This window comes from Megalobrama amblycephala, linkage group LG19 (assembly GCF_018812025.1).
Source record: "Megalobrama amblycephala isolate DHTTF-2021 linkage group LG19, ASM1881202v1, whole genome shotgun sequence".
Lineage (NCBI taxonomy): Eukaryota > Metazoa > Chordata > Actinopteri > Cypriniformes > Xenocyprididae > Megalobrama > Megalobrama amblycephala.
Window position 1 is genome coordinate 30,318,524 of NC_063062.1, and position 12,876 is coordinate 30,331,399.

The 12,876-nt window shown below is 34.8% G+C and overlaps 1 protein-coding gene across 2 annotated transcripts in view; it reads left to right on the plus strand.

Annotated features, from left to right (window-relative positions):
- The first annotated feature begins 1,457 nt into the window (after positions 1–1,457).
- hipk3b (homeodomain interacting protein kinase 3b) overlaps positions 1,458–12,876 on the plus strand; it is a 72,492-nt gene continuing 61,073 nt past the window's right edge. The window contains exon 1 of one of the 2 annotated variants that reach the window (XM_048168481.1): positions 1,458–1,800. The gene's annotated coding sequence lies outside the window, so the exon portion shown is untranslated. The remainder of the gene's footprint in view (positions 1,801–12,876) is intronic. The other variant, XM_048168480.1, reaches the window with a different exon arrangement.

Here is a 12,876-nt window from a genome sequence, read left to right on the forward strand (position 1 = left end):
TTATAATCTTCTTAAAAATACTATTTCTTTGAAATACGGTTAAAGTGTACTGCCGAATGTACTGACAAGCATGTTAAACTAAAATATACTATATAATGTAATTTCTATTGAAACTAGTGTCATGATTTTAATGCTTATTTGTTATTACAACTTTGTGATGATGGTCTAATTTAGTACATTTAAAATATATGAACTTTAAAATGTGTCAAACAAACCAATACAGTTAAAATTAATCGAGTACTTCAAATGTGCTTTAGTATGTTAGTCAACACATAAAAATATGTGTACGTCTTTAAAGCATGACAAAAGATTGTAAAAACAATGTACTTGATAGTAAAACTTTTAATTTGACGTTACAAAATGCACTTTTTAAAAGTGTACTTAAGTGTGAATGAAAGGATTGGCCTACTATCATTAATTACACTTAAGTGGCCTTTAATAGAGTACCTCAGAGATGATGTATTTTTTGTACGCAAAACCTGGAAGCGACTTCTGGTTCCATCGCCCTGAAGTCTATGGGTTTTTGCTAAATCGCCTGAAATAAGGTCTGGGTTAACAAAGCCTCTAAATATTTTCACGTTTTGATTCGGACATAAAACACACTAGTTATAACCCGCTTGTGATTTTTTAAACCTTTATTGTGTCTTAAAAATGGCGGTTGCTAACAAGTTGCTAAAAGAGACTAGCCTACCTTTGGCAGGGACTTTAGACGTCATCATGACAAACAGGACATTTGAACAGCATTTCTCATGAACAAGTGGATAAATATTCATACACAGCGCAGACCATAATCAGTGAGCATGTTTTTAAATAAAGTTGTTTTTTAAATAAAGTTTGAGGAAGCTTGGTGGTGGTGACGTTGATCCGCGACCATGGTCTGCTGTAGTCCGTTTATAGCCTACTGTTAGCTTTTTATATCTCATGACTTTATTTAGGATTTAAAATGTATAAATGTTGTGTTAACTTGTAAAGATTATATTGATAGACAAAACATGTAAGTGTAATAACCCTTTGTTAAACACTAGAGCTTATTTTTTTTGCAATTTTCCAAAAGTCTACGGGGAAAAATAGGCTTTCGATCGAGAGAACCCGTGCACCAACTTCCCGGTTGGCCTACAAAAACACATAATCTCTGAGGTACTCTATTAATTTCAGTATTAAGCTATTATATTATCTGCAAGTAATTTTTTTAATTATAGGCCTACTTTTAAGATTTGAAGTACACTAAGTACACAAAAATGACGTTAAACATTCATCATAAATATAGTGTTTTAAGGAGAGCTCATGTATTATATTTTTACATTAGCAACAAAAAGCTATCTGTATTGTGAATAGCTGTAACTAAGGTTACAGTGGTATTTTTTTTTTTTTTTCTTAATTTTGTTTAAACAGTGTTGCCGTCATGTCTGCATCGAGTGTTTTATTTCTTTCCTCACTCGATTAGTTCGGCCTGACGCAGTGTCATAAGCAGCAAACATTCCTCGCGCAGCTGAGAGTGAGTGAGTGTGGAGGGACATGATATCGGCTGTCAGTGCTGCTCTTCCCCGCACACAACATGGGCTCCACCGCCCATACCACCAAAACCAGAGCTCGAGCATCACTGCAATGCCCCGGACTCGGTTCAGTGTCGTGGATCGCGTGTATTTTTGAGATTTTTGAGGTGTAAAATGTGGGTGATGGTGCTGTGGACAAGATGGCAGCAGTATGAGACACACACATCTACATGTTGTGAGTTCAGTTGAAGTGTGTAAAATGATCGGAGAAGACCTGGATTATATCTACTGTTACTTCGTGTGAAAGGTGAGTCTTTTTAATCGGAGTGTTTTTTTCTTTTCTTACTGTTGATGGTAAACTAACTCGGGTTGTTTATGGAACACAGTCAAACAAAAACGGATGATCTCATCGTTGTGTGTCAAATCTTAGTGAGTTGCCTACATAGACAGCATTTTGGGCATCATAGGCGCTTTGCGAATTCTCAATTATAATACGAACGTTTTTTAATTCAGTTTGAATTATGGGTATCTAGGTAGACAGCTCACTAGGATTTAACACAGAGTCGTTCTAGGTTCGCTCTAACTCTTGTATGTAACCAGTAAAATAGGAAGTTAATCCAAACTCGGTTATCTCTTGCTTTAATTATTGATGGTAAATAGAATGATCTGGTCCTTTACGTCATTGAATAAGAAAAACCTCTAATTAAGTTAATAAGTTCGATAAACTTTTAGGAAGAGATATGGATTTGTGTACGTTTGAGAAAGAGAGATGATCGATAGTTAAATGTGGATGTATAAATCCCTTGCTTGTCATTTTGAAACTGTTTAAATTGTGCATTTACAGATGTTAAACAATTATATCTTTAAGTAAACATTGCTATGTTATGAAAGTTCCAGTTGAGAGCTGAACTGTTCCAGCAGCAGTTTTAAAGAAACCTCTAGTCTTTAACAACACACGTTGTTGACCAAAACTATCCAAACAAGTCTGCACCGAGTTTAGAGAAAGTCAAATACTCAGTGTTGATTTACTTAATATATAAATTGTACATAATATGGGAAATATGATAGTAGAATAAATAAAACTAAATAAGTAAAGAAGATAATTGAGTTCCTGAGATAAAGCCAACAACAGAAGGCATTAGGATACTTTTTTAAAAGTGCTAATTAAGGTTGTTTTGAGGCAGCATGCATCTGCAGTGGAATAGGTCAAGTGTTAAATAAAAATAGACTCATTTACTATGCATGAGAAAAACTCATGTGGGGTGTTAACATTACCCACAGTGCTTTGCCAGATACTTTTAAGATCTGAGGGCTGTTTGTCTTGTCAAAATAAAATGAAACACTATGATGTTGATTATTTTGGCAGTAGAAATTAAAGCAATAGTTCACCCTAATAGGAAAATCTTATGTAATTCATGTCATACCATAACCAAATGACACTCTAACACAAACGTTAAATAGGCCTATTTGAAAGTAAGAACTGGGGACGTTAAATGAATCGTTCACCCCAAAATGAAAATTCTGTCATTTACTCACCCTCAAGTTGTTCCAAATTAGGGCTGAACAACGATTAATCGTGAAAGTTTATGTAATATATGTGTTTGTTCTGTGTATAATAATTATGTATATATAAATACACACACATATATGTATATATTTAAGAAAAAATTTATATTTATATATAAAATATTTATATATTTATTTATTTATTTATACATTCATATATTTCTTAAATGTATACATGTATGTGTGTATTTATATATACATAATTATTATACACAGAACAAACACATATATTACATAAACAGACTTTTATTTTGCAAACGATTAATCATGATTAATCGTTGTGCAGCCCTATTCCAAACCTGTATGAATTTCGTTCTTCTGCCGAACACAAAAGATATTTTGAAGAATGTTGGTAACCAAACAGTTGATGGGTCCTATTGACATCCATTGTTATTTTTTCCCTACTATGGAAGTCAGCTGGGTCCATTAGAAAAGTCACGACATCAGAATCATAAGTACGATCTTTTCAATGAACCTGTTGATCCGGTACGCCGTGTGAATGATTGGTTTTACGAATCAAACTGTTCACAAGTTTCTTCTGTGCAACACAAAAGGAGATATTTTGAAGATTACTGGCAACTAAACAGTTGACCAAACAGTTGTCCCACTAAAGAAAGAAAAACTCATATCGGTTTGGAACGACATGAGGGTGTGTAAATGATAGAATTTTCATTTTTGTGTGAACTATCTGTTTAACAGCCCATTTAATAAGTAAATGATAATCAATACATGGTGCTTGACCAGGATATTCTTCACAAACTCTACGTTTTCCACAGAAACATGAAAGTAATATCTGTTTGAAATGACATGATGATGAATAAATGTTGTTTTAGGGGTGAACTATGTCTGTGAGTTTTTGTGATCAGCTAGTTTTTGTTTTAAGGCAGCCCCGTAGGAAGTGTTGCATGTTCCTTGTTGTATGGTGGGTAAGCCAGTTTACATCAGCAGGGCTTTGCTTTTTCTGAAGAATGAGTTCTTTTAGTGGCGGGGGAAGTTCAATAGAGGAGTCACACGATAGCCTGGCTGCCATTTGAGTTCTGCTGAGTGCAGAGACATGTCCACACCAACAGCCCACTCCGGCCTGTGTTACTCACTGTGGTGAGGCTTGCGACCAAAATAGACCTGACTACAGTACATGCTATGACTCCATGGAATTTACATTTTAAGGGATGGCTCAGAAATGTCCTCCTTTGTTGTTTGTCTGTGAAAGATGCAAAATCTAAACTTGTTTTTTATATTTCTCTTGCTTTATGGCCTTTCATTCTTGTACGTGCATTCAGTTCAGATCACTGATTACCTTACTTTTTGACCCTTGAGATTCAGCCCCTCCCCACTGTAAAGTAACACAAGTCTTGTCAGATATTAAAGGAATAGTTCACACAACAATTCTTTCATCATGTACACACCCTCATGTTGATCCAAACCTGCATTACTTTCTTTTTTCCTGTGGAAAACACACACACAAACACATACACACACGCACGCACACACACATATATAAAGGTATTTTGAAGAATGTTTTTTTTTTTTTTTTTTTTCAATTTTTTTTTTTTTTTTTTGCCCACACCTGATTTCAGTGGGGTGCAACATGAAGACCCCTGACTTTAATGGTATATAAAAAAAAGTACATGATATTTTTAGTGGTGTTTGTAAATTCTTTCTAAATGTTTCGTTAGCATGTTGTTAATGTACTGTTAAATGTGGTTAAAGTTACCATCGTTTCTTACTGTATTCACAGAGACAAGACTGTCGTTATTTTCATTTTTTAAACACTTGCAGTCTGTATAATTCACAAACACATCCTCATTCTTTATAAATCTCTCCAACAGTGTGTAATGTTAGCTTTAGCCACAGAGCACAATCAAACTCTTTCAGAATCAAATGTAAACATCCAAATAAATACTATACTTGCGCGATTAGACATGTTGCATGACGAACACTTTGTAAAGATCCATTTTGAGGGTTATATTAGCTGTGTGAACTTTTTTTATGTTGTTAAGGCAAGCACGGGCTCTTGGGGTGTGGAGCACGAGAATTAAAGGGGCTGCACACCCTGTATCGGCGCATTTATAATGATGCCCCAAAATAGGCAGTTAAAAAAAATTAATAACAAAAAAAGCTATGGGGTATTTTGAGCTAAAACCTCAGACACATTCAGGGGACACCTTAGACTTATATTACATCTTTTAAAAACATGTTCTTCGGCACCTTTAAAATTAAATAGTGAATGCAAAAAAGGTGATTTAAGAAAGATAACTTAAAAGGGAAGTTCACTTGAAAAGGCCAAAAAAAAAATAAACGCTGTCTGGGACATTTCTCAAAATATATTTTTATATTCCACAGAAGAAAGAAAGTCATACATGTTTGGAACATCATCCCCCGGTTTCACAGACAAGGCTTAAGCTAGTCCTAGACTAAAATGCATGTTTGAGCTGTTTTAACTGAAAGCAACTTGTACTGACAAGTATCTTAAAATATGTCATTGTCATTGTTTTGTCCCAAGATGCACACCAGTAATGTTTTTTTCTAAGTACATTTATAAAAGATACTTAAATATCCTAATTGAACTAAGGCTAAGCCCTGTCTTTGAAACCGGGCCCATGAGTATAGGAAAATGATGCCAGAATGTTCATTTTTTTGGGTGATCCATTGAAATTGTCAAGTTACATTTCTTGAGATACAAATTTTTTACACATGCAAATCTGAAATCATGATGTTGAGTACAAAAATGTTCTTTAACATTTATATCAAGTATTCATTTTAAAGCAAGGCCTCCACAATCGTGGTTCTTCACTATTCTCCGAACTCTCATAAAAAAAAAAAAAAAAAAAAAAAAAAAATTCCTCATGCTTTAACGGAGTTAATCATGTGTCAAGTTAAATTGTAACCATTTAGTTGTTTATTGTTTTGCAAATGTCAAGTCTCTTGAAGTACTGTACAGGTTGGAACTGTAAATTATTGTCAAATGAATAACTAGTGATTGGTTAAACAGTGTCCTAACCAGGCGCACTGTGACAAGATGAAAGATGTTTTTCCCATGCTAATCAGAGTTTTTGTCCTAAACAGCCATGGCAGCGATAAGTGATGTGTGACAGGGGATTCTATTTTTAGAATGATTTCTATTCAAGAACTTACAAACCATGTGTCCAATGTCACTGATAATCTCAGGTACTGATTATTGCTTTGTATATTGTTAAAAGGGTTTATATTTGATCAGTGATAACATCGTATCAATGTGCATGATTGTAATAGCCATAATGTGTCAGAGCAAAAATGGATAAATCTTGAAAATAAAAGAAATGAGAGGATTCAAACTGTGAACTCTATTTAAACAAACAAGTGTATTCCCTGATTGTAGATACAGTACATATACACCAGTGGTGAGCTGTGACTTTTTTTTTTAACCGGGTATGCTGGGTGGCGCGTCAAAAATGCACCTGGTGCAGATACATTTGATGGACATTGTTATAGCTGCTTAGTTGCTTATTCTCATGACACATAGCAACACAGCTGAAAGTATTCCTTGTTTGACTTATTATTTAAAGTAGACTATATTTACCTGTTGATGCCTTCACGAGCACCCGTAAAAGCTGTTGTGTGGGGTTTAAGTTGAGTCAGGTGAGACACGCGAAAGGGCCATTTGCAAAATGTGCTGTATTTTTGTAATTCCGCTGGGTGGCACTAATGTCGCAGAAACTATAAGACACATCTGAATCAGATACAACAAATAAACACTATGGCAGGTGTCAATTTAAATGTATGCTATAAGTGTTGTTGTTTTTTTTTTTAGAATAAATGTAAGTATAATAAAGATATATGTATTCTTTAAAAAATAAGTTGAAATAATGCAAATTGATGACTTTAACAAACGCATAGCCTTAGACTGTCGATTAACAGGCTTGGATAGTTACAGTAGGTCTACTTTCTGTAGGTCTGTCTTTGGAGAAAATAAAATACTATGAAAATATTTTCAGTTATGACTTTTTTCCACTTGATTTAGTCTAGTTAGTTTTGTCTCAAATACATTGTGATTTTCGGTGAACGAGATCTGCCAGGAGCAGCAGCAGCACATTTTTCATCTTGGGCAAGCGATCCAATCACAAATTTTCCTCCCATGAAATCCCCTATATGCCAGCATACCATAGAAAACGTGGGACAATGATGACAATACAAAACAGAGAGAAGGCGCAAAAGCTGTTGTAGATCCGCTTACCTGGAAGCCTCTGTATTGGGAAGATTTAAAGAAAATTACCATCGTTTGGCAAATAAATTATGGACAGTTACATATGCATTACCAACATTTTATCATGTAGGCTTTATGGTACACCTTAAGCAAGGGAATTTATAGTAATTTATAGTGGTAATATTGAGCAGCGAGTCCTCGAATGGCTTGGGTATGCAGAGCATTCGCAGCTTATATGGACTGCACGCCACTGATATACATTTATTGTATGTTTCTTTTAAACAAATTTAAAATAAATGTTTTATAATGTTAATGTTTTAATTATAGATCCAGCTATCAATTATTTTGACAATCGATTAGATGTAATCTAATGATCCCCCCCCCCCCCACACACACACGCACACACAAAAATGAAAATTCTGTTATTAATTAATCATTGCTTGTTCCAAACCCTTAAGACTTTCAGACTTATTGAACACAAATGAAGGTTGTTTTGATGAAATCTGAGAGCTTTCTGTCTAGGGCTGGGTATCGATTCAGACGTCCTGATTTGATTCGATTCCGATTCACAAGATCTCAATTTGATTTGATTCTCGATTCGATTCAGTGTATTCAGTGATTCAATTTTCACTGGCCCCACCACAAAAAAGTAATAAATGAATAAAATAGTTATTGTTTTTTTTTTTGTTTGTTTGTTTGTTTGTTTTTACCCATGTATCATTGTATTGTAATAGATTGGCTTATGACACCCAATATTTTTGATACCAGTGAAATTTAACAATTCTCGATTTAATTTTCTATACCACAGCTACTACAACTACTAACTAATGAATTTCAAAGATTATTAAAGACAAGTAAACTGTCAATAATAATAATAAAAAAAACAACAACACTGGAATACTTAAACTACAATCAAATAAATAAATAACTACTATAGAACAAAGATACAAATTAAGTAATGTGTGCTTTTAAAGTTGTTCAGGTAGGTCTTACAAATTTACAAAAAGTTATTCAGTGAAGAGCAGGGAGAGCTTTTCTGTCTTTTGTAGTTTGATTAACATTAAAAACAGAACTTCAATTTACCCTGTTCAATTTTTATGGATTATTTTTATGAACTTTTTGAAACATCAAAGTGGCAGTTGCGTAGCTGTCTATGGAGGGACAGGAAGCTCTCAGATTTCATCAAAAAGTTCTTCACTTGTGTTTGGAAGATGAACAAAAGTCTTAAGGCAGGAACACACCAAGCCGACGGTCGGCCGTCTGGCAGTTTTTGTTCGTCAGCCGACTACGTTTTCTCAGTGTGTTTTGCACCGTCGGCTAAAGTTGGTCCTCGTCTGCTTTTTTTCGGCCGATTCGACATGTTGAATCGGCGTCAGAGCTTGTCGGTCTGTCGGGCCATCTGATCATTCTGATTGGCTGTTCACCTACTACCACCTGCTGGTACGGAAAGGCATTTCATCTTATGCAGGCTCAGAACGGACGTGCTACTTGGCTATCGGTTGTCAAGAGTTGGTTTGGTGTGTCAGGGCAACTTTAGACCCAGATGCTGCCGACGTGAGCCAACCCTACAGTCTGCTTTCGTCGCCACTAGTTCGTCAATGTCGGCTTGGTGTGTTCCTGCCTTTACGGGTTAATTTGGAACAAAATGGGTAATTGGGTAATTTTCGATGTCGGCTTGGTGTGTTCCTGCCTTTACGGGTTAATTTGGAACAAAATGGGTAATTGGGTAATTTTCATTTTTGGATGAAATAACCCTTTAACTTGCCAATACATAATAACTGTAGCATCTGCCATTATTCCTTGAATGTTTTATTTCAATGATTTATTCACAACATTTTCTCATAAAAAATCTCTCTCTCTCTCTCTCTCTCTCTCTCTATATATATATATATATATATATATATATATATATATATATATATATATATATATATATATATATATATATATATAATGAGATAATGCTTTACAATGAACTTTGTTAGAGAGCTACATATGGCAATCAGTTCAATAAAATACATTACTCATCTGTTGAGTAATAAAAAATGCCATCTCCCCATTTCATGTCCCTCACTTCTCATTCTCATCCTTCAACATTTTATGTCCCTCACTTCTCGTCATCTCCGAAAAGCCAAGGCAGTGTTGGTTCTTGTTTTATTATGAGCTCTGTGACTGTTGTTTCCTCTATTCAGTGTATTTTTATTTTTTATTTTTTTAATGGGAGATTTCCCTGGAGGTTCAAGATTTATCATGCTCCATGTTTCTTGTTCATTGACTGTTTACATATGCACCAATAATGTGATTATTTCTCATAATCAGAGTAAGGTCTTAATCACAGTAAGATGTTTACATGACACTACAGAACTCCAGTTTACATGTAATTTTCATTATTTGCTAACAAGTATGGTTATACCACACTCAGATAGTAAAGTATGCATGTTACTGGCCATTGTTTTAATCTACTCGCATCAAATTCAAAATACATTTTTATGGACGTAATTGATATTATTTGGCTCCGTGATGAACATTGCAATGCCGGTTTACCTACGCTGCCGTCTCGTTCTTCGCACCGTCCAGATGAAGATACGGAGCAGAGACTGCACAGCGAGTTGTGTTGACACTTTAGCGATTTGGTGAAGAGAAAACTTCAGAAAAATGTCAGGGAGTTGCAAGTGCAATAAAGCCACAAAAAAGGCATTGGGCCCCGTTTTAACGATCTAAGCGCATGGTCATGTGCACTTGGAGAGTGTCTGAATCCACTTTTGCTGGTTTAACAAGAGGAACAATGGTTGTTGCGCCCGGCACATGGTCTAAAAGGGTTGTTCCTATTCTCTTAATGAGTAATGGGTGTGTTTTGGGCGTAACGTGCAATGTCTCTCTCTCAGACATTCAATCCTGAATTCAGTTCTCTTTAGCAGTGTATTGCACTTGAATGGTCAGATACACACATAATTATTTTAAAATATCTGTCTTGGTGAGTAATCTGATGTGTAACATTAGACTATATTAAATCAGTATATCAGGTCTTAATATAATACACCTGCTGCTGTCTGCCATTAATGTTAATCAACAAAAGAAAATGGGAAATCACTCACTTCTCTTGACCAAATAACTTTAGTAGCTTTAATAATAATTTATTTGTAATTTAAAACACTATGCAGTAGGGGTGTGACGAGACTGGTATCTCCCGAGACGAGACGAGACTCGAGATTGAGTTCACGAGACGAGACGAGACGAGACAAGAGTTTTACACACTATTTTTAAGAAATCCTCGATGGCGAAATACATGACTAGAAAAAATATTGTGCAGGTGTATTTGAAATGTTTTAACTAATCATCTTGTAATTAATGTCATTTCAGTTCTACTTTCTTACTATGAATTATCATATGCAGTAAAAGACAACAATACTCAAGCACTGTAAAAGGTTTTGCCACAAACTCAACTGACTGACTTCTCTCCTGTATGATTTCAGTCTCTTCAGATCTTACTGTACATGATTTATGAGCTTCTACAACTTTTGACCTCCTAACTGAACTCCTTTCCACAAACTGATCATAGAAATAAAAACAGTATAAATAAAAATGGTAACACTTTACAATAAGGTCTCATTTATTAACATTAATGTATTAACCAACATCAACTAACAATGAGCAATATATTTGCTACAGTATTTATTAATCTTTGTTTGTTAGTTAATAAAAATAGTCATTCATTGTTAGTTCATGATAGTTCACAGTGCATTAACTAATGTTAACAAATGAAACCTTACTGTTTGTGCTTAATAAGATTAAGAGAAAACTGTTATTCATTTTTATGTAACACTTTACAATAAGTGCAACCATAATCACACTCTCTCAATATTCAAAGTGCAAATAAGACCAAATTTTTCTCTGATACAGAGCAAAGAGATGGTTACAACTACACTACCTAGCCTAAAATAGCTTTCATATTGAGAGATATTAGCATTCATCAGGGAGCCGTTTTCAAAATGCGGAGTATTGAAATCGCGTTTGAATGCGCGCTCGCGTTTACTTTCACTTTCAGCGATCGTGCGTAACTGTAAATATGGAGCGGCGGCGACCGTTATCAAGCTGGATTAAATGTTTTTTATTTAAATACAAAGCAAAATGACAGTGGAGGCATAATGTAAACGAAGCGGTGGCATATTCTTTCCTAATCATCCTCCACTCTGTCATGGCAACATCATGAGACTACTTTTCGCCTCGACGAGAAAGCTCATCACATATTAGTCTCCACGAGATCTCGTCACACCCCTACTATGCAGTGATTATTTTTACATTTGATTATTCAGTTTCTATATTATTTCTTACCTGAATGCTTGTTAAATAGATGTAAAATGAAAAAGTAAAACACTGTTAATTTAATTTGTTTCTTTCATACATTGTATTTGTTCTGTTGTTTGTTATTTGCGTCTTTGTTCTTATTCTTAATAACAAAAATATCAAAAATAACTATATTGTGATGATGATTATTATTATTATTATTAATAAAAAAAATGGGGGGAAAGATGATGCATCGAGATTCACTTTATAATCGAATCGTTACCCTCTGAATTGTAATCGAACCATGTCAAGTGAAGATGACTTTGTTTTATTTGACTATTTAGTACTCATCCTGGCAGAGATTTTCTGTGATTTTGATTGATTTCATTGCATCTTGTAGCTGTGGTGTTTGTGTGTGTGTGTGTGTGTGTGTGTGTGTGACCTAGCCCTGTTGCATACCATTGGCTGCCTCACTTATTTTTCACAAATAATTTGTTTACTTGGATTGTGGAATTTTGTGACTGCATTTTTGGATTTCCTTAAAAACAGGGGACTTTGTTAAACATAACTTCCTCTTCCCTTTTCCCTTTTCTGTTGCATTTTTTTTTTCTCAAGGAGGACAAAACATTTTTTCCCCAAATGCTGAAAAGCCATCAGCAATTGAGATGCATGTCCTTACTAAAGCACTGAGTATGCACTTGACTGCTGTCGCCACCACATCACATACTTTATCATTATTAATATTATTATTATTGTTATTTTTTAATTCCCCAATCCAGTTAAGCACAAACTGATTTCATTGGTCAACTCAACAACGCAGCTTGACAAGAAAGCCTGACAAGAAAATTGTGTAGGCAGTTAGCCCACATGACCAGTGAAATATTTAAAATAAACTGTGGGGGCCAGATTTGCACTTAACTGGTTTGGGGGAAAGTCACACTTTTCACACTGACAGCCATTTACATTGACAAAGTGAATGGACATAAGCAAATGGACATAAGCTAGTTAAATTAAGTGCCTGACTGTAATTCAACTACTTTAAATGGAGTTTTGGCAAACTACAGTTTTAAAGCTTTACACTAGAAACACTGGAGACTGCATCTATTTTTTAGTAGTTGGTTTGCTTGTGATATTTACTTTTCCACTTCCGCAGCTCCTTGGAGGTGTGTTGCTTTTTATTCACTAATTTACAACTTTTGGCCTGTGACAGATGATGTTTGGGTTTGTTTTTTGTGTTGATTCAAACATGTTTCATGAGGTAGGTTACACACTGATAAATTACTTTAGGTTGCAGGGTTAAAAGAGGGTTAAACTTAAGTTAATTTATTTTGATATAGATGACTAAAACTT